Below are 23,528 nucleotides of genomic sequence, written 5' to 3'. Positions count from 1 at the left end.
ATAATATTCTAAAGGATTAAGAGTGAAATCTCTGGGCTCCTCTGGAAGTTGGAGAGAACTATGTGGAGCAAAGGCTTTAAGTAACACAGATAGTAACAGCAGTAGGATCATAAATACAGTGCATGGGAAGTACAACTAAAAGATGAGGGGGTGAAAGCGAAATCAAAGAAGAAAAGGTCCAGTTGGTACTCAGAGAAGTAAGAAACCAGTAAATGGAAAATTAAATGAAAGAGTAAACTGGGTGTGTTAGTCAGGGTTTTTCAGAGAAATAGAACCAATAGAATATATTAGGAATTGGCTTGACTATGGATGCTGAGCAGTCCCACTCTCTACTGTCTGTAAACTGGAGAACCAGGAAAATCAGTGGTGTAATTCAGTCCAAGTCCAAAGGACTGAGAACCAAACAGTTGTTGGAATAAGTACTGGTCTAAGTCTGAATGCCCCAGAATCAGGAGAGCCAATAACCATGGGCAGGAGAAGATCGATATCCGAGCTCAAACACAGAGAGCCCAAGTTCACCTTTTCTCTTCTTTTTGTTTTGTTTGGTCACTCAGCAGATTGGATGATCCCCACCCATAGTGGTGACATGGATCTTCTTTACTCAGTTTACCTACTCAAATGCTGACCTCTTCCTGAAACACTCTCACAGACACCAGAAATAATGTTTTACCAGCTATCTAGGCATCTCTTAGCCTAGTTAAGTTGACACATAAAAATAGGCATCACACTGGAAATCACCTGGATCTGTAGATAAAAATAAGTTCACAATATGGAGTGGAGTAAGTTCAAGCCAGGACCATTGCAAGGACTGAGATCCAATTAAGAATTTGGTATGAGTGCCAATGGGCTGTTAAAGAGCCTTTTTGAAGTGGTAACTTGGGAACTATTCCTGATCATAAAAATAGAGATATGGAGAGGAACTGGGGAGGAGTGAGAGGTTATCAGGGTCACCTCACAAAGCTCTTTCTGATACCTCACATCTGAATGAGGTTCTTCTGACTGCACTTCTTGGTACTTGGCTTGTCTTAGGACCTGTGGTAAGGATCTGTGTTTCCCCTCTCCCCATATCCTCTAAGCTCTAGAGGTCCATCCAGACTATGCATTTATTCTGCAGTTTCTAGTGCATTGTTTTACAAAGTACAAGTCTGAAATAAACAAATGAAATTAATTAAAATATAAATGGCCTGAATGATAAATATTTACACATCTTGGGGTTGTGTTTTATTTCATGTATTGCTTATCAGACCTGTCTTTGGCTATTTAAATCACTTGTTTGGGGTACAGTGAAAATAACACCAAGGTCACAAGTTCAGTTCTTGTGTGAGTAGCTTGCCAAGCTCTATTTTATGGCCGAAGGGTCCATTGGCCATCTGTCCAGAAACTGCAGTTGAAAATGCATGGCACTGGGCACCAGAGGATGAGAAAAGAAAAGGGGGAATCAGAAGAACCCCATCAGGTCTGATGATAAAACAACTCAGAGTCATTGACTTACAATCAGAAAGTCTCCTCTCAGAGGGTCCTGTTGTTTCCTTGAGGAATTCTATTTTAAAAATTACAATGTTATACTGTTAGAAGTCCAGAAATGAATGAGCCACAGTTAATATTGGGCAGCACAATGGAAAAAGTGGGGGAAATTGTCACTGGAAGATCAAGGCTTGAATCTTATGTATGCCACCTACGGCTAATGTAATCTCTTGGATGAATATTGCATCTTTCTGAGCCCCAGCGTTAGCATTGTAAAAACTTTATTCATGGGATTGTTGTGAGTATTATAGGAGCAGTATGAATGCTGCAAATAAATGCTTAGTAAATGTTAGATATTAGTGATAATTTAGAGTTGCAGCTAGGCTGACAGAAAAGGGCTGACTACAAATGAGAATAGCAGGGATCTAAGAATCAGATTATCATAGCTGTCAAGAATCTCAGCGCTAAATCCAATCCTGAATTTCACTGATAAGAAACTAAAGAATCAAAAGTTTAAGTGCCTTGCTTGGTAGTCACAGAGCTGAGACTACAGCCTCCATTTCCATGTTCAATCTCATTGCCCCTTCAAGCTTAGCAATAGGAAGCAGTCGGAATCCTAACAGGGAATGTAATATTTAAAACAGGCTTCTGCTAAATGTGAAAAACTTTTAGCAGAACTTGATTATTTAATTCAAATCATATTTATTGAATGTTTACCAAATGTGTGGCACTAACCTAGGTCCTGGAATGTTTGGGATATGTCAAGGTAAATATAAAATAGGCCCTGCTCTCATAAAGACAATTTTCTAGAGAAAGATGACCAAGTTTTAAAAAATGAATGCAATTTAATGCAGTAAAAGCCCAAGGAAGGGGGGCTGCACAGTAAAATAAGTCCTGGAGTTTTCCAGGAAGAGATGATACCTGAGCTACATCTTCAGAGCAGCTATACTGTGCTATACCTTATTCCTTCTATATTTGTCCTTAGAAATGCATTTAAAACCATACTTTAAGAAAAATTTACCAGAATTCTACTCATTGTTTTATTTACATGTATGGTTTCTTTATGGTCATTTGGTGGTAGAATGTGGACTTGAGATTCAAACAAAGCAGTCTTAAGTTTAGTTGGGTGGCTTTTTGACACCTTGAATTTCTTGGTAATAGCAAAATTCTTACCTCTAGGGATTTTGCAGGGTAGATATCCAGATGCCTCAGCTCTGAATGTCTCAACAGATTTTCCAATGAAAAGCTACGGGACCATATTTTTCTTCAGTGTTTATATTATTCTCACTCTTGAAAGGAAAGGGGGAATTTACAACCACCTTTTCTCAGTATGTATGCCCCAGCTTCTACTGGGTTGTATTGTCTTGTATCCACTTGTAATAAGAAAGACCTCCTTCATTCAGGAAAAACTGTCAGAATGATTGTTCCTTTCCACTTGTTTAGGGGAGCCCATGGTTAGATAATATTTTGATTAGTTGAAGAATAACTGTACTCTGTTGTGTTAACTTTTGAAAGGATAGTGTTAACAAACTTGTTGAATATTTCCTCAGCATTATTTTGTGTATGCTACTTTTTTGTGTGATCTAATACCATTTATTAAGTAGCTTTGATTGATTGATACACTTTTCGATCAAAGGAGTTACCCTTTTGTCTTTAAACACTACAAAAATTAAAACTGACCAAAATAATTTGATGGACATCCTGAGTACTCATATTCAATAAACAAGAATGTGTATTACGTATTAAGGTTACCATGAATTAATTCAAATTTTTAAAAGGTTAAATTTATAATTTTTTTAAATTAAATAAAGCTCCTAACCATGAATACAGGCAATGTTCTGAGTAAAACAAGATGATAGTACTAAAAAGATTCTTGCTTGTTTTTTTTTTTTTTGAAAGCGCTGGGTGGCGAGGAAAGAATGTTCTTTATATGATCAATAGCCCTGCTTTTAAAAATAGAAATAAATCCCCCCCATCCCCACTCAAAAGAAGGGCCACCATCTTCAATTTCTGTAACCAAATTGAGCAGGTATCATGGTTTTGCAGCTTTACATTAGGTTAATGTGAAGGCTGTGTTCATTTCACTTACTGTATAATTAGCATTTGAGTCCAAATCCCAGAGTGCTTGCGACAGGGATTTTCTTAAGGCTACTCTCTGTTCTTCTCAAAATGGTCTTCTTATTTCTTGTGTTTCTAAAATCAGAAAAGTGAGTATAAACAAACAATAGATGACCTTTATGAGTAAAACATCCGAGCATAGAAAGATTAATCAACCCCCATCAACCAGTCATTAAATCAAATAGGAGATTTTCTTGTACTTTTAAACCTCCGATTTACAGTCAGGAAAATTGTGTAAAAAGGTTGATAATACAGTGACGCCCAATGCCACTGGGCTTTAGAAAGCTGACAGTTCCTGTAAAATAGTCATTAAACAACCTCTAGAAGAGACTCATCAGCAGATGCCCCCAGGTGAAGGAGAGAGAAAGCTGAGAGAATGAAGGGGAATCTAACATCTTAGCATGACTGAATTAAACAGAGCATATTATGCTGATTTTCAGAGTCAGCCCAGTAATTTAATTTTCAGAGCAGTTCCTTTGATTGTAGCAACCATTTTATGAAACATTAATAAAACTTTGTGTGTGTGTGTGTAACACACATCTCTTTCCCATTTTATTAAGAAAAAGGAGTCAACATATTCAAATTTGCTGACCATTAGTTCTGTAAATGCCAAAAATAAAAGATTGTTGTCATTATTTTTGAAAAAGCAAAGGAACAGAATAACATAGCTCCCACTGTATTATTCCACAGTAACCACAAAACAGGAAAAGAAAATAAAGTATATAAAGTTATTACATGTTAGTCTATGGGATTTTACATTAAGACTCTGAGCTAAATCAGTACTATAATATATAATCCAAATATAATTCTGTACTGCCCATGTAATGATGTCTACTATGCATCCAAATTAATTGTTGTAGAATATACATTGTCCTGTATACTAAGTGTTTATCAGATTTATATGGCAAATAGATATTTCTGGATCAAGATACTGGATACTTGTTTTAAATGGTTTTCATTACACATTTTGAATAAAACAGAAGATTCACAGGTATGAATGTTTTAAACAAGGAAAAGACCTTTAAAAAATTAACACAGATGTGCCTCACTTTACAGAAAATGTGCATTCTTGAAATGCCCATCATAAAACTATTTTTTCTGCAAGTTAACTTATATTTTCTAATTTATTTCTATCATAAAACTGAAGATTCACTCTCACTGAAGTAATTTTTGGCCCAAAGACAATAATCACATTTAAGAATGAATCAATCCTTTTAAATCGGTGGTAAATTTTATATTCAAATCTAGCAATTATCCTTAGCTTGAGTATTTTCGTTCTGATTCTCTCTTCTCTTTTCATTATTTAATATTTATTATTTTACCCCTATTGTTACATGTCTTGTATTTCCCTCTTTAAAAATAATAAGCATATAAATAAATATGCATATGTAAATAAATAAATCAAAATGATCTTTTGAAGCAACATATACATAAAAATAAGATTTTTGTTAGTAAATAGTAAAAATAAGCGCACAAGGTCAGTCACAGCAAGGATGTGGGAAATGTCACAGGTACAGCAGCTATGGAGGACATTAGGCCCCAGAGACCTGCAGATGCTACGGGTGACTCATTGCAGACCTCACTGGGTCACTTGGTCTCTCGGAGACTTGGTTTCTTCATCCTTAAAATGATGAGGCCACACTAGAGGGTCGTTAAGGTTTCTTCATCATGATAGCTTCGCGATCCTGACAAGGGTGTTCTCTCTATGTTGGCATGGTTAGTACTTTATATAATTCTTGATGTGCTTATGAGTAATAATGTCTGTGTTAAACTTTTGTCAGTCTTTCCTTATAGCAAAATGGACATCATTAAAAAGGTCATAGCCACATGTTATTAAATCCAAGAAGGCCATGTTCCTAATAGTGTATATGTGTTTAATAGGTTATTTCTACATTTCATTTTCATTTTTTTGTACTGAAGGGTTTTTCCAGCTCTTCTGTTAAATTTTAAAATATCTATAGTTATTTCCATCCCATGTTCACAGTTTGGACCTTGATATTTGTTTCTATATTTGACACTCAAAATAATATCCAGTTAGCAAGCACAGAACTCAAATTCTCTTGGATATTACTGTTATATATAAAAGTCTGCAAAGGATTGTCAGAATTTGCTTCATCTCATTACACCAAACATGTTAATTAACTCTTTAAGTTCTATATTCTTACAAAATGAATAACCTGTTGGTAAAATCATAAAGATTCACATTTAAGCCTATACCTTAGGCACTTACTAAACACCAATTGTAAAATACCCATAAGATTAAGCATCACATATTCAGAGAAAAGGGAAATGAAAGTCAGTTGTTTAACAGACTTTCATCTGCAAGAGATTTTATTAGGAGCTTCTTTGCTATGTGCCAAGATATGAATGCCTGAATATAATTCAATTTTATACAAAAGAAAATTCCATTCAAATCTAAAGATAGAATATTTCTATTTCAAGTTACTTTTCACTAAAATACTGAAAAGAATTGAAACATAGCCATCCAAAATCCTAAATGTATGGAACAAGTCTTCAAACAGTTGAAAAATAACTTTTGCAAATTTCTGGTACTGTGGTTGCCAGCAGAATAAGGCCAACTGTTCAGCTGGGTTAAGGTTAATTCCATGGTGTGTGGTAGGAATATGGTCCACTTACACATCAGAAGCAAACCTGGAGATTGCGTCTGGTCATTTTCTTGTATTTCTTTTAAAAGGGAAGCACAGTGTAGAAGCTCAAATGCCAGTCCTAAGTTACAAGATCTACTGGGCTACACTTTTTGCAACAGTTTAATCTCCATTGTTAGTCCCATGAAGAACAGCCCTGCCTTCTGTATTTTCTTACAGGGCTGCTTTTGATGGAGAACTTTGTGGATGTTTGTGATATTGCTCAGAGTCCATTGGCAGATGAGCATCTCTTGCTGTGGCCTCCATCATTATTTGCCTGTCTTGTCTATTAACGAGCACTATCATCCCATCGTGGGATGACAGCTGCAACACGTACTCAGGCGCAATAAACAGCTAAATGAGGCGCACAGCAATTTCACTTGTCACCAGCGCCCTCGGCACGACTGGCTGCACAGCTTGATGCATAAATTCATGAGGCTGTTGCATATGATGGAGTATGCTTGGCTGAAAGAGGTGATGGATAGCAGGGCAGCTAAAAATGGCCATCACCTTGACTCTGTCAGGACATTTTTTAAAACTACCCCATCAGCTTTCTTGTATTCAATGCACTATCATAGCACAGAAGACTCTAAGGTACTGATTTGATACTTTTCTTCAAAAAAGACTTCTTGAGAGTTTCTTTAAAAGGAAGTACCGTTATTAAAGTAGGTTACATTTATTCATCATTAGCTCTGATGCCGCTAGATTAAGTTATGTTTAAGAGTAGAATTTACTACTGCATACAAATCTTATAAATCAATTCAAGTCTTAATAATGGGGGAAAACAACGGGAATTTAAAAACATTTCTAAATTATACATTAAGGCTGTGGATTGGTTAATATGAAATTTGAAGAATTAGAAAATATGGCATAGAATATTCAAACACATAGATTTGAGAGATAGAACTTCTATACAACTCATTAGAAAATTAAATAATATTCTGGGGCACATCTTTACATCAGTGTTGTTAGTGCACTTTCTAATCAGTGTGCAAACACAAGCAAGGACTACTACTATGTAAAAGTGCCCACATCAAAGAAGCAGTGTTTTGGAGACCTTAACAAGAACCAACAATATAATGCATTCATTTCTCCAAAAATATCTCTTTAAACTCTTTTGCACTCAGCTGCCTGAACTCAAGCCAGAACTCCAACTTCCATAGGCGGGGCCCTGGGTGTCCCACTGAAACGGGCTATACATTCTTTATCTATGTTAGTGGAAGTCATCTAAGGAAGACAAATATAAAGGCAACAAAATCAATGAGGCAGTTTCCTGCAAAGCTTTATGCATTAATCTCTATCACACAGAGATATATATGCACACCAGTGCAAGGGAAGGAAGTCACTTGTTCTCTAATAAAAGAGAAAACCCTTGATAATAAGCAATTAATAAAGTTGTCATGATTAGTTATGCAACTATGAATCAACATGCACAGTAAAAATGACCACTTTCTATAGATATAAAATATCTATGATTCAATCTAGTGAAAATAGTCATTAATACGGGTGGTTATGGATGATTCTTACAGCTACTTTCCTTGTCTTTTTTTGTAATAAAATAGGAACTCCAGAATAAGTGTTACTGTAACAATTCAGATAGGAACTTTCTAGACCAGAGGGCAAATTAATTAGCCATTTCTTTTTTGTTCTTACCTACCTCTTTCCAAACTCATGTTTCTCAAACTCATATATCCTAAATCCCCTACATCTAGCAAAAGTATTTTAAAAGATAGTTAGAAAAAGTTGAAATCTGTAGGAGTAAATCGTATTAGTAATATGAATTCAATGTGCCATACCAAATGATGAAAAGAAATTCTCAAATAAACAGGAGAAAACTACTTTTGAATTATTTGGAAGTCAGGGGCCTTTTAAGGAGACAATTACTTGGCAAGATATCCAGTGATAACCTTACAACACTGTTCCAATATATAATCACCTGGTTAGTCCAGGGACTAGGTGGATCTGATGTAGTAAAGGAGGCATGGACCATGGCCACTGGTAGGAAGAAGCAGACGGAGAAGAGAAACTTTGAAAAAATGGGGAAGATAAAGATGATTCTCTATCAATAAGACAAGAATTACAGGACACTGTGAATAACAAGCGTAATAATAAGAACATGCACTTTGTAGCTACATAATGCCAAATATTAAGGGGAATAGAAGGAGGTAAATGAGGCACTCAACTCTGGTAAAATATGTAAGGAGTGCCAAAAATTGAGTATTCAGGATAAATAATATTTTCATGTAATATATCTGCAATAAACTCTGCTTTTAAAAGCTCATGTTATTATCAACTGTGCCATATAACATAACATAATCATGAGAATGACATCTCAGAATATTCACAGGTTCTTGGGAGTAAGCAAGGACATCTTTGGGGGCTGCTTTAGAAATTCGGCCTACTACAATGATGAACAAAACATCAAAATTTTAAATGAAGATAGCATTAAAAATGGAAATTAGGGCCAAGGCGCGGTGGTTCACGCCTGTAATCCCGGCACTTTGGGAGGCCGAAGCGGGTGGATCACGGGGTCAGGAGATTGAGATCATCCTAACTAAGAGGGTGAAACCCCATCTCTACTAAAAATACAGAAAATTAGCCGAGTGCGGTGGCGGGTGCCTGTAGTCTGGGAGGCTGAGGCAGGAGAATCGTCTGAACCCAGGAAGCGGAGGTTGCTGTGAGTTGAGATCATACCACTGCACTCCAGCCTGGGTGACAGAGCGAGACTCTGTCTCAAAAAAAAAATAATAATAATAATACAAAACATTCATGATTTATTTGTTTCATTGTAGCATAAAAATTGCTACAGATTTAGTGGCTTAAAGCAACACTCATCTATTATCTCAAAGTTTGTGTAGGTCAGACGTCCACGATGATATGGCTGGGTCTGCTCAGGATCTAATAAGGTGAAATTAAGTCGTAGCTTACAGTTGCCTTCCAAACTCATTCCTGTTCACAGTATAATCTGTGGTTGTAGGACAGAAGTACCTATTTCCTTGCCTACTGATCACTCTCATTCTATGTGGCTGCTCTCCACTCCTTGCCTATGGCTTCCTCCTTCTTCAAAGGCAGCCACAGCACATTAAATTCTTCCCACACTTTGAATCTTCTTGACTCCTGCTTTACTCTTCTGTCATCAGCCAGAGAAAGCTCTCTGATTTTAAAAGCTCATATGATTACCAACTTTGCCATATAACATGAAATAATAATGAGAATTACATATCAGAATATTCACAAGTTCTGGGGAGTAAGCAAGGACATCTTTGGGGGACTGCTTTAGAAATTCTGCCTACTACATGATGAACAAAACATCAAAATTTTAAATGAAGATAGTATTTAACCCTTCACTTGCAGGAATGACCCTGGCTCATTTGCCTTACCCTTGCCCCGACGATGTTTTTGATAAAACTTTTTTTTCCACAAAACCAGATGGCTAACCTATGCATCATAATTTAATAATATGATGTTTAAATATTACATTAAAATATTATTTACATTACTGGTACCATCTCCTTACATTTTGCACCCTGTTTTGAGTGTTTCCATTACTTCATACTAGTCTCATCTGTATCTTCTCATTTACTGATCTCTACAATCTTGTAAGGTGGGCATGAGCAGTTTCTATTGCAAATAGGGATAACAGAGAAAGTAAGTAATTTTTCCATATTCATATAAGTATTAGAAGACAGAGCTGGGATCCTACCTCAGATCTACCTGACTCTAGAGAACATGCGACTGTCAATACATCAAGGTAGTTATTAAAACACTCCTATGGCTTGAATATGTGTCCCCTCCAAAAGTCATATTGAAATTTAATTGCCAATGTAATAGTATTGAGAGGTGGGGCCTTTAAGAGGTGATTAAGTCATGAAGGCTCCACCCTCATGGATGCGTTTAATACCTTAATAAATAGTTTTCCGGAGTGAGCACTCTCTCTTGGCTCTTCTGATCTTCTGCCATGTGAGGAACCTTGTTCCTCTTTTCTGGGAAATACAGCATTTAAATGTGCCATCTTGGGAGTGGAGACTGGGCCTATGTTAGACACCAAGCCTGCCAGAAATTTGATCTGGGACTTCTCAGCCTTCAGAACTGTGAGTCCAGTAAATTTCTGTTCATTATAAATCCCTAGTCTGTGATCTTCTGTTATAGCAGCACAAACGAACTAAGAGAGAAGGGTTGACAAGTAGAGGCTAATGTTTCCTTGCAGAGACTATGTCTGAAACATGGAATCATGGAAATACCCTGAATTTAGATTCAGAAGGCTCTTATCCAGTGCTCCCACACTATTGATTTAAGCATTTAAGCATCAGGTAGAGATAATAAGAGCCATCTTTGACCATTTTTGTACGGAGTAAATGACTAGATCACAAATTATTCAAGGTCAGGGACATCTTTGATTTTGTGTATAGCTAGCACACAATAGTTTTGTGAATGAATTAATGTTGAAGGAATGAATTAAATAAAACAATATAAAGCTCTAATCTCTATGACCTATGATGTGCCGTACAAGTATGATATGCCTTCTACAGAAATACTAGGTATTTCAGTTAGTAAAATTTCTAATTTCTAAGATGTTTCTACAGTTGGCTCATGTGATTAGTTTCCTCAGTATAGTAATTAGTGGAGACCAAAGGCCTAGACTGTAATATTAAACAAATGCAGTGGTCTAAGGTTAGCTTTCTGTCCTCTCTAAATTAATGTCACAAATCTGAGCAATGTAGTGACTAGAAACACTTAATGGATACATATATGTATGGCTAAGCTAAAAGCCCAGATTTCACCACTACACAATATATCCATGTAACAAGACAGCACTTGTACCTCTTAAATTTACACAAATTATAAAAAAGTAAGCCGACAAAGTTCTCTGTGACAAAGTAACTTTATTTATTTATTGGAGCTCATGGTCTGCTGCACTGTTTTCACTGGATAGAAAGCAACCACCAACTATCCAGTTAGTTCAGTTGAAAGAAAGAAGAAAGAGAAAGGCAGGTGGTGTGGGAAATAGAAAAGGAAGGAAGAAATGAAGGAAGGAAGGAAGGAAGGAAGCAAGGAGAGAATCTTTCATGGCTAACTCAGAAAATTAGGTAACAGGATATTTCAAAATATACTTACCTATATTCTTAACCAACTTTGTAATTTAGACTTTAGAAACATTTGCATTCATTAAATGTCTCCAGAACATTTTTAAATTGATGAAGTATGTTTTCTTGTTTTGAAAAAAAAAAAGTGACAATTTAACCTAAATGAACATCAGCCAAAGCAGAGTGCAAATGTTGGAAAAGAATCAGGATCTCTGAGCGCATTTTGTACGCAACTCTCTTGGCTAAGGTAGGGCTCAGCACTAGCATGCTGCAGATGATATATTGGAACTGTACTTGGCTCTTTATGAATTTGGCTGATTTCTGGCTGCCCAGAAACCCTTTCTTCCTGTGAATTGCCTTTAAATTCCAGAGAAAACCCAAATAGTTATTTTTTAGAGCAAAATTATTCCAACGCAATTCATTTCTAATATCTTTATTCTGCCCTTTTCTGTTTATCTGTCTCTGTGTGTATCCACATATTTTCAATCTATTTAAAATATGAAAAAATTATATTTCCCTCAAACTTTCATCGATTATGTATTTTTAATCCAAGGGTATGGAAATAATAGATTCGGGATACTAAGACATCCTAAAACATTTATTTCACACACACACATATATTTGCAATATATTTTTCCATTTTCTAATTTTGTTGCCTCTCTCTTCCTCAACATATCAAAAGCAATGTACTACGTGGCAACATTTTTATGTAAGAATAGCACATAGACTATATTTGGGTATTGTTTCTAGGTGTGATGGCTTGAGATAGCACTGCTTTTCCTGTTGATCTTCTCTCTAACTTGACTTTTTAGATAAGTGTGTTATTATCCATTCTCTCGAAGATGCTCTTTTTATTTTTTATTTTTTTAATATTTATTATTTATTTATTTATTTTTTTGAGACGGAGTCTCACTGTCGTTCAGGCTGGAGTGCAGTGGCGTGATCTTGGCTCATTGCAGCTTCTGCCTCCAGGGTTTAATCAATTCTCCTGCCTCAGCCTCCCGAGCAGCTGGGATTACAGGTACCCGCCACCACACCTGGCTAATTTTTGTATTTTTAGTACAGACAGGATTTTACCACGTTGGCCAGGTTGGTCTCGAACTTCTGACCTCGTGATTCGCCGTCCTCGGCCTCCCAAAGTGCTGGGATTACAGGTGTGAGCCACCGCACCCAGCCTCTCTTTTTATTATTCTATGTAAGGATAAGTCTTTGTATTTTAGGAGTTATGGAAAAGAGCAGCTCTACCAGAACCTGACCAAGATCCCACTTGAAAGTAACAAAAGGCTAAATAGTTGCCCTAGTCTGCTCCAGGGTGAGAAAGTAAAAAATCTTTATCATAACCTCTTTGATTAGCTTCAACATTATTTCTGTATTACAGATTTAATTATATCAGTCCTTGGCTAAAATAATGCAATGGCTGTTCAGTGTCTTTAGTGTAAGGATATGCTCCTTTCATAGTCTCCAGAACACCTCTGGCCTGGCCCCTGCTCCTGCCCAGCTGCTCCCAAGCCACCCTCTTCACTGCTCTCTACCACATCAATGATTTTTTTCATTTCTACCCATGTGGACTAAATATTTACAGTGATTAACTCAGTTTAACACCCAAAATTCTATGAATTAGATACTAATATCTTAATTTTACAGATGAAGACACAGAGGTGCAAAGAGGCTAAAATAACTTGCCAAGGACCTAGAGGTAAGAAGTCACAGAGCTAGGATCTTGACTCATAGCACACCTTTTAAATACTCTTTGAAATCTCTAAAAATGGAAAAATCTATTTTGTTTTTGTTTTGTTTAGTCTTACAACTTAGTAAAGCAACTTTGGACAAACAAGAAAAATTAACCACTTTTCATGTAGTTTATGTCAATGTATCAGCATTTCAAAACATTCTCTAAGAACTCATTTCTCCCCACCTCAATCTAGTTTGGTATGCATTTCAGTGTAAATACCTCCCAATGGTTTATAGGCCAATCCTTCAAATATTTACAATGAATTTGACATCCTATGAACATGTATATTATCAAATTATTCATTCGTTTATAAAATAAATTTGAGACTTGATGACCTTGATTACTTTATACAGTAAATGAAAAGATCTCCTTCTAAAGAGCTATTTTGACCAGAGACAGCTCTTCCAACTAGATAGGAAAACAAAACTCAAATTGGTTTATCACTACAATATTATAGCAGTAAATGACAATTAGTGAGTTATTACAAGGAAGAAAAAGTATTAACGCCTCTCCCCTCCCCAATGACAATGATATTGGATGATATTAATGAGTTCTTTACTATTCTCTGGTAGGGAGCATTTTTATGAAAGGTACTTGGACTTTGAAATTTACAAACCTGAGTTCAAACTCTTACTTTACTTGTAAGGAGCTATGTGCCCTTGAGCAAGTTAAACTTTTAAAACCCCAAATTCCTCATATATATAATTGGTGATTATACCGGTCTTGTAGGTTTCAAAGATTAAATCAAAGTATATAATATAATATAACAATATTTTTATATAAAAATATAAGTCACATAAAAGACATAATATAGCAATGCTATATTTTTATATGATGTATAGTAATGACATAAGTAATGGCTGTAAATACAATATTTTTTTCAAATTTTTCAATCTCTGCTCTAAAATTGATAGTTCAAAATACGTTGATAATAGGCATTTTTTTTTTAAATAAACGTACTTTAGTCTTTAATATTGCTGCCAGTGATACTGACAATACAAAATAAGAAGTGATACCTTGGGGTTGAGATGGCTAAGTTAAAGGAGCACTCTTATCATTTTTTTTCAAGACATATATTTGTCCTTACATAATAGAACTGGCCAACTAGGATCCTAGTTTGATGAAGATGATGGAAATAAAATATCTAAAGTTTCATGAAAATAAATTTATGGATACAAAGGTGAATTTTATTTATTACATAGAATATTTTCAAATATATGGACACTTGATAACATAGGTCAAAATGTCTTCACTTAGGGATAGTATTTGGTACTTACACAAATATTTTGACACTATTTGACATATAAAAACATCCAAAAATGAAAAAATTCAAAATTCTGTATTTATATACATATAAATCTGGAAGCATGGTGCTATTGACTGAATATTTGTATCTTTCCAAAATTCATATTCTAACCCTAATTCGATGGTATGAGGAGATGGGATCTTTGGGAGATAAAATGACGTGAGGATGGAGCCCTCATGAATAGGATTAGTGTCCTTATAAAAGGGACACCACAGAGCTTCCTCAGTCCTTCTGCTATGTGAGGACACAGTGAGAAGATGGCAGTCTATACAACAGAAATTGGGCCTTCACCAGACACTTAATTTGCCAATGCCTTCATCTTGGACTTACCAGCCTCCAGAACAATGAGAAATAAATTTCTGGTGCTTACAAGCCATCCAGTCTGTGGTAGTTTATTATAGCAGCCCAAAGAGACAAAGACAGAAATGATTATCTGGAAGATGAGTTTAAAGGTTAATAAACTATAAAAAAAGAGTAAATAATTAAAACTTCAATTATTCCAGCATCTACCACAGTACTTAACATATTTCAAATGATTAGTGAGTGATGCATAACCCATGAATGAGGGAATAAAAGAATTCATTTACAATGATATCCCATTCTTTTTGTACATACTTCTCTCCCCTCTCCCCCTGGTGACAGGATTTTGTAATTCAGAACTCAGAAGGCAGAAATTCTATCAAGCAATACAGTTTATTATTGTTTATGTCACTAGGTACACAACAGAGCTGCTGAGAAAGTCATAGATTCAAATCCTAAGCCATAATTACGTATGAAGTGAAAATTCCCTCTAACTCAGTTAGTGGCATTATACAATGCCTTACTCACCCATTCTGAAGATCTAAATTAGCATCTACTGTTGTTTCTCATGATCGGTCTTAAAAAAAAAATCTAGGAGAGTTGCTATTCAACTATACTGTATCAAAGCCACATCTTTTCTATTCCTCATCTACCACCTAGGCTCACCTATCCTTCACCCAGCCTGACCTATCCTTCACATTTCTGCCAGTTACATTGCCTTGTTCGACAGTTCTGGGTTGTTTCTTTTTACAAATATTTGTATTCTTCAAATTCTGTGTCACAGTTTCTCAGTCTTTCCATTAGCCTCAGAGTCTTCTGGGTGAGGAGACTCGGAAGAAAGATTAAAGAGATTCTGGTGGGCAGGACCCAAGGCTTCTAACCTGCTTCAGAGAGGCACTGTATTCATCTGTTCCATAGATAAGGCCTCTGTGTAATATTTTATTTGACAAAAGTCTAAAAAATGCTTGAAAACAACTGATTTCTATATGGTCTAAACTCCTGTTAATATCCTAGTCATAGCTTTTCTCCAATAAATGACAATGCACCTGTCCAGATTGGTCTTACACTCATACTTCCCTGTGGTTCTTGTTTTAGTCATACCAGGCCACTCATGCTTTTGCCCATGGGTTTCATATCTTCTCTCAGGTATCATTCACTGATACTCTTCACTCTTTAGAACTGCACCCAATCCCCTCTTGTTGAATTCCTACTACTCTTTAAGGATCAGTTCCAGTGCCACCTTTTACTCTCATCCTTAAAATATTATCCTCTGGATCTCTTGAAATCTCAATTGCTCTTTTTTGAAACTCTACTGTAGCCATTAACATATTTTGCTGTTGTGCTTGAATACACATCTACTCATTCATGAGACTGCAAGATCTTTGATATCAGAAACCACAATAAATTCCAGTTTCCATATTTCATGTTCATATTTAAACGTTACTACATTTACTATACATTTCTTAGATCAACTTTAATTTTTGAAATAAAATCTGAATGCTATTATACTAAATGCTAAGCATTGTGTTAAATGTTTTTCAAAAAACAAAATTTAAATGAATATGGCTAGAATTGATCTTGTCAATCAAAACTCTTAAATTTGCTAAAAAGGGATCATTACTCCTGATTTTAAAGATGTGGAGACTGAAAGACTAAAAGATTAAATTGTAGTATTATTTTCACTTTGCAAAATGGGTCTAGAGAACCAAAGTGGTACACTTATTTTCTCTACTTAACACACTAGGGAGCCCTTATTTCACCTTAACTTCTTTTTTTACTTTTCCTAAGGATGTTCTTGATAACCTTTACTTAAACTTGGAACATTCTGTCCCTTTTCTCAGTGTGTGAGCACATGATTTTGTGGTGATATAGTCTATATTTGGATAAGCCATACATATTTAGTTCTTTTTAATCTTACTTCACATCAGCCCTGCCAGACCCTCAATCATTTTTGTAGCCCCTCTCTGCATTCACTGTAGTACGATGACATCCTTCTGGAACTGAGGTTTTCATAAATGGACACACTTGTCTGACTCGTGATGTGTTATCTCTGCATGTGCTGCCCAAACAGTTTTTATTAACCACTATATCATTCCATGCAATCTCATACTAATTTTCTGTAACTACCACTCCCAATCTCATGCAACACTACTATTTTCCAAATACAGTAGCTCAATTTCCCTCATTATCTGTGAATATTTCACCCAAGATGCATTACTTTACATTTTCCAAAGCCTAATCTTATTTTGATATTTCTTATTCAAAGCTGTAACCTCTCTATATTCATAAACGTATTTTCAGTTTTATCTAGTGCTTGCAAACCATCCAAATTTTGTGATATTTATAAATTTAATATTTGATTCAGCTACCCTAATTATCAGCCTATAGCAATTAAAATATTATATATTATATTAATACACTGCCATTTCCTTTTTATTCCTTCCCTAAAGGAAAATAAATATATATCTTAGGTAGTCTTACAACTCAGTCTATTGTCAGATAGTTTAACCTTGGCTTATACGCTTTCATGTAGATGAGTGACTGACACATCACACATTCCTCGGCCTACTGGGATTAGATTTCTGAGTAGTATTTTAAAATTATATATTAAAATGTAACATTAAAATATAAATGCAACCAGGAAATGCATCTTACATTGCATATAAATTATTTTCAATGTTTTCCTGGAGTTTGAAAATTGTTATTCAAGAACGTGTTAGACTTAAATCACTATTCTGGTTAAAAATAAATTAATTGTTCCTTGCATCCCTGTTTACTTAGAAATTATCCCTTTAGTAATCTTAGTTGGAAAGACAAAGCCTCAGAATTTTTTCTACACTTCTTCCTAAAAAATTTTTGCCCACTTAATCCTGCTAAGGAAAGGGGTTCACAGGTGTCCCTTAAGCATGAAATGTCATGATGCTGCTTTATTCTTTGGATCTGGGGTGAGTGGCTGACACAAAGGCAGCTCATATGGAGGACTACAGGGTGGCCTGATGCAAGAATTCTGCCCATATATGAATATGGCAATGTAATATTAGTAATATAGTGGGACTTTTTATATATCTTCAAAAATTATAGAAGCATTGTAACTAAAATTTTCATAGTGGAGGGGTTGAGATATAAAGACTTTGAATGATATGTTCAACTCCACACAAATCAGTTGAAAGGAGACTTTTGCAGCCACCAGGAATTCAGTATTGGTAACTGCAGAAAAGCCCAGAGTTGAACAAATATTGGATTTCTATTGACCCCATAAGTTTCCTCTCTCCTTCTGCATATGCCCTTTAAAGTTAGTTTGATATGCATACACAAAAGCATACAGTGTGGTATAATGGACACTGGAGATTCAGAAGTGAGGAGGATGAGAGTTGGATGAGGGATGAAAAATCATCTATTGGGTACAATGTACACTATTTGGTTGATGAGTACACTAAAAGCCCAGATTTCACTGCTATACAATTCATGTGTGTAACCAAAAACCACTTGTACCCCTAAAGCTCTTCAAATAAATAAATAACATTAAAACTTGGGGCCACTCAAGATTGTAGGTGCCCTTGATTGCTGATGCTGCAAGACTCACTTACCTCCTAGACCTGAATTTCTTTCTAGTCCTCAGAGCATTTCCATTGCTATCTTGTAAGGTCATACCTTTATTGAAGAGAATGTTATACGTATTTTACCTGGCATTTTTAGATGATTTGTCATGAGAGATTTTCAGGGTATCCAGTTTTCCATCTTTACAGAGAAGACTGCAATTATTTCATGCTTTTATCTCTAGCCCTCACCTGGATTATCGTTGATGACTTTTGCACGTGTACCTCATTTACCAAACCATGCCCAACAGGTAGAAGATGGCAATAAATACTTTTAAGTAATTGAGAAAATCAATTAATTCATTTGACTCATTAGTTGACTAAAATAACATGGATTCATTGCAAACCTCTGACTATTAGATGTAAAGCCTGGTGGAGATATCTTGTAAAGAACAGATGAAGCACAGAAGTGGATAGGGCACCTCAGTAATGTTGACACACTGTGTTTGTTCTCACACTGATATAAAGAAATACCCAAGAATGGATAATTTATAAAGAAAAGAGGTTTAATTGACTCACAGTTCCGCATGGCTGAGGAGGCCTCAGGAAACTTACAATTATGGTGGAAGGCACCTTTTCACAGGGTGGCAAGAGAGAATGAGTGCTAAGCTGATGGTTATAAAACCATCAGATCTCCTGAGAACTCACTCACTATCATAAGAACAGCATGAGGGAAATCAACCTCATGATTCAATTATCTCCACCTGGTCCCGCTCTTGACCTGTGGAGATTATTACCATTCAAGGTGAGATTTGGGTGGTGACACAGAGCCAAACCATATCACCCATGTTGAAGGCTCTTAGCATATCCTGCATCATGGAATCTTTTGCCTATCTGAAGATTCTTCTCCAAGGAAAATGCACATGTGTAGAGATTTCATTTGTTATATGATTTCATTAGGTTAATATCCCTTGAAAGCCCATCTCAAAACCCTAAGGGAAGTAAGGCATAGCCATAATTTCCCCAGAAAAGTCTGATTAATTTGTAGCCACTGATAATATTGCCCCTGGATACATGGCCATATCTCTGTTTTCCACAGTCACTTAAAATCTCCTGGCTGTCACTGCAACTTTACTCCCTCCCCAAGACTCTTAGTCATGAGCAGGAATGTCTAAGCATCACTGCCTGTGTCATGCACCTGAGCACTAGGTTCCAGGCAGTTGGAAAAGTATTATTTATGCCTTTTCAGCTTCTGTTGTCGGAGACCTCACCTCCTACTTATTTAGGGGTGTTCTTCTAAGGTGGAAGGTTATATGATTCTGGGTTGGGAAAAATCCCAAATACTCAAAGCACCCCCATTCCTCAAAAACAAAAAGAGAAAACCAAAATTCTTACAAAGTGGAAAAAATTAATCGCATTTTACTACTACAAGCCAGGGTTAATATATTTCAATATTTTTTTTTCATTTTTCCTGTAATTTATTTTTCTCTTTATTATATTATTAATCTTATGCTATTTTTAATTTTGTATTCTGCTTCTCTCACTTAGCATCAGTATTACACAATAAACAAAAAGCTACAAACTCTACAACCATAGTTACGCTATATATTTATGTAACTATGTCCGTTTATATATCTGTGTATGCATTTAACTATCAAACAATCTGTCAATTTTTCTGGAACAAAATATACTCTAACTTGATAGCATTTATATCTGGATAGTGTTATTTTAAGTAATTTGGTTTTTAATTGTTATAGACTGTTACAAGGCTTCTTTACAAGAAAAAATGTAGTAAAAGTTTCAAAATGTATCTTATCACTTTCTGTATTCCATATTTTCCATATCATGGTATTCATAACAAAAATTTTTAGCTGTAGCATAATTTCAATTGAGTACTGGAAGGCAATCATATTAGTTATTACCTTTTTATTTACTATAATAAAAATGCATTTTTTTCTGTTTTTGGATTTTTTAGAAAATAAGTTTCATAGATGGAATTATCACCTCAAGTTTGCAAATATTTTGTGGCTCCCAATACACACTGCAAACTGCTTTCCAAAATCTTGTGACCATTGATAATGACATCAACAAAGAATGAAGGATAATAATTTCATGACCTCCTCAATTCCATTTGGAATAGAATTTAAATTTTTTGATAACCTAATGTAAAAGTGGCAGTTGATTTTTGTTTTACTTCGCTTGTCCCTGATTACCTGAGCAAGGTTTCATATCTTCTACAGTTATTCACAAATTTATTGCATTACCTTGCATATTCTATTTTGTGATGTTTCTGCTCAGCACATACTCATATTACACATACTTAAGTACAGCATATCATTGAGCACTTCATTTACTTAACAATCAATTCTGTTTACCAGCAGAGAGTCACATATCATGCTCATTTGCAATAAGCATGATGAGCATGATGATATTTTCACATATTTTAGAATGGGTTTATTTTTCTTAATATGACTATCTTCCCTTTCCTCCTGAACAGGAAAAAGAAGCAAACACATGACCATGCATGTATTAATCAGGGTCCTTTAAAGGGACAGATAGGATAATAGGATATATGTATATATGAAGAGGGATTCATTAGAAGAACTGACTCACATGATCACAAGGTGAAGTCCCACAATAGGCCATCTGCAAGCTGTGGGGGAAGAAGCCTGCCAGAGTCCCCAAACCTCAAACAAAAGTAGGGAAGCTGATAGTGAAGTCTTTGGTTTGTGGCTGAAGGCCTGAGAGCCCCTGGCAAATCACTGGTGTTAAGTCCAAGAGTCCAAAAGCTGAAGAATTTGTAATCTGATGTTTGAGGGTAGGAAGCATCCAGCACAGGAGAAAGACGAAGGCTGGAAGACTCAGCAAGCCTGCTCTTCCATCTTCTTCTGCTTGCTTTGTTCTAGCTGCATTGGCAGCTGATTAGATTGAGCCCACCCAGACTGAGGGTAGGTCTGCATCTCCCAGTCCACTGACTCACATGTTAATCTCCTTTGGCAACACCCTCACAGACACTCCCAGGAACAATACTTTGCATCCTTCAACCCAATCAAGTTGACACTCAGTATTAACCATCAGGAAACACAGAAATCAGAACAAAACTGTAGATGAATAAATGATAAAATTTTTTTACACATTAGTCTTTCTTGTCACAACTCTAGCGTATTCTTTCCCCCAGAATCATTTTTTTCCTAATTTTCAAAGAATTTTATTTCTGTTTGTGTGACTGAAAGCAAGTTTGCTTGCCTGATTATGAAGTATCAGGTGAGTCAATAGGGTTGGCTCCTGGAAAATTTACAGCTTCAGATCAATCATCTGCATTAGTGACAAAGAAAAAACAGTGTCAGGGGGGATTTATGGTGAAGAGTTATGATGGCAAATGGATAGATGAGAAAGATGCTTGTGACCACGGGGACTTACACAGACCACAATGAAGAGAACAGAAGAAAAGAAGTCTGTGCTTGTTTGCCGTAACAAGAGCAATGAATGAGGATGAGAAGGGTGAAATGAATTAGGATTTGACTGAGTGCCTTCTCTATGCATTCAGAGTGGAGTGCTTGAGTTGTTGATTCACTCTAAACAAATTATTTTATCATTTTTACTCCAAGGACTGTAGGCAGGGGAGGAAATAAGGAAAATGTAGTGATGAGTTGGAAGACACAGATATACAATTTTTGAGTATTCTGGTTATAATCGAACAGCAAATATGAAAAAGTGAGAAAAACTTTTGCATATTATGGAGATGAGAAACTCAGCATGGAATTTTCAGAAATAATGAAGGCTACGATATATGAGCATGCCCACTGAAGATGTTAACGGAGCACTGAGAAATGCAGGACTGGAAGAGGAGACAGGAATGAAGATACAGACTGATGAATTATCTGCACAGGGAAGGGAGTCAAAGGTATCACAGAAGAGCAGCTCTTTAAGCATGAAAAAGATATATATTTATCTCCCCAAGTGTTACAGGACACATAAAGTTGTTGTGAGAAAGAATAGGAGCCATCAAAAAGAATTCATATATTCAGGCAACAATATTTATTGAAAGGGCATTTTGTAATATGTGTAATTAGGTATATACATAGAAAGATGAAGAAGGTATATCTCTGCTCTTGTGGAGTTAAGAAAAATTTTTAAATTTTGTCTAAAGAAGGTTTGGGAAATAAAATAAAAAAACTAAAAACAGTTTCACCCAGGCATATTTTACAAATATTTTCAAGAAAGTAAAACAAATATTTTATGTTTTATTTGCCTTGAAACCCTGAAATGACAACTAAACGGCAAAGAGCTATAATTTTGCTTTGTGCTGAAGTTCCATAAAATCACTGAGTTTTTATGTAAATTGGCATATGGTGTGTTTTCACTGTAAATATAATAATGTATATTTTAGAAATGTTGGAAATTACTGAAAGATAGAAAAAAAGATGAACAAGACTATCCATAATCTCATCATTTTAGGGAATTTCTTGAATGCCTTTTCACTATTTTATCCATGCATATTATTTGTTTTTTGGGGTTTTTAAATACTTATTTCATCATAGAGATAGTCATATGTACAAAAATATGGTTGCATCTTTTTTCTCATGCACTTTATAATAATAATGCTTTCTAAATTATTATCTTAACTAATTGAATAATTACTTAAATAATGTTGTGATGTGTAGCTTGAAACATTTTAACTAACTTTATTACCATTGGCATTATTCACGTCTGTGGGGATTTTCATTTTAGAGAAATTATCACAAACCATTCAATCCAAATGTAAAGCTTCACTTATATAACTGCTGCATAATAACCTCAAACTAAAAACAAAACAAACAAAAAATCTCCCAAATCTATAGTTTGGACAGCAATTGGCAGAAACAGGTTAAGACAACTACAAGATAGTCATCTTCACAGCATTTGTAGGCATCCGTTGAGCCTAGGTGGGACTCTATACCTATCTTATGGAAAGGCATAAATTAAATGGTACAGGATTTTCCCAGGGTAGTACAGATGAGTACGCATTCAGGAAAAGTTGACTGCATTCAGATATATGATAGAATTTGAATGCCTTGAATGGGAGACCAGCATTCAAGGCATTTAAATCTTATACAGGTGGGGATTTGAAACCTCCAAATCTCATATAGAGGTAAGGGACAACTCTGCAGCATCACCTTAAATGTTTCTCAGATTGTAATGAAGGATCTTACAGATGATCTTGGATTTGATATTAGACCAAAGGCAATTTCTTAATTTGAGAGCATTTTGCCAATTAGGAGAGAATGGGAATGAGGAAAAGTTTTATTTTGGAATCCCTGAAGGTCCTGGATCATTTATACTTCCTCAAATTTTCCTTAAAAA

The 23,528-nt window shown here is 35.5% G+C and overlaps 1 long non-coding RNA gene across 1 annotated transcript in view; it reads right to left on the bottom strand.

Annotated features, from left to right (window-relative positions):
* Positions 1–3,553: 3,553 nt before the first annotated feature.
* The window catches only part of LOC134810342 (uncharacterized), a 446,369-nt gene continuing 426,394 nt past the window's right edge, over positions 3,554–23,528 (bottom strand). Inside the window, exon 6 of the long non-coding RNA XR_010158115.1 lies at positions 3,554–3,657. This is a non-coding gene — a long non-coding RNA (uncharacterized LOC134810342). The remainder of the gene's footprint in view (positions 3,658–23,528) is intronic.

The sequence above is a fragment of the Pan troglodytes genome, chromosome 5 (assembly GCF_028858775.2).
Source record: "Pan troglodytes isolate AG18354 chromosome 5, NHGRI_mPanTro3-v2.0_pri, whole genome shotgun sequence".
NCBI lineage: Eukaryota > Metazoa > Chordata > Mammalia > Primates > Hominidae > Pan > Pan troglodytes.
Note: the sequence above shows the minus strand (reverse complement) of the source record. Positions and strands in the feature narration are given on the sequence as shown.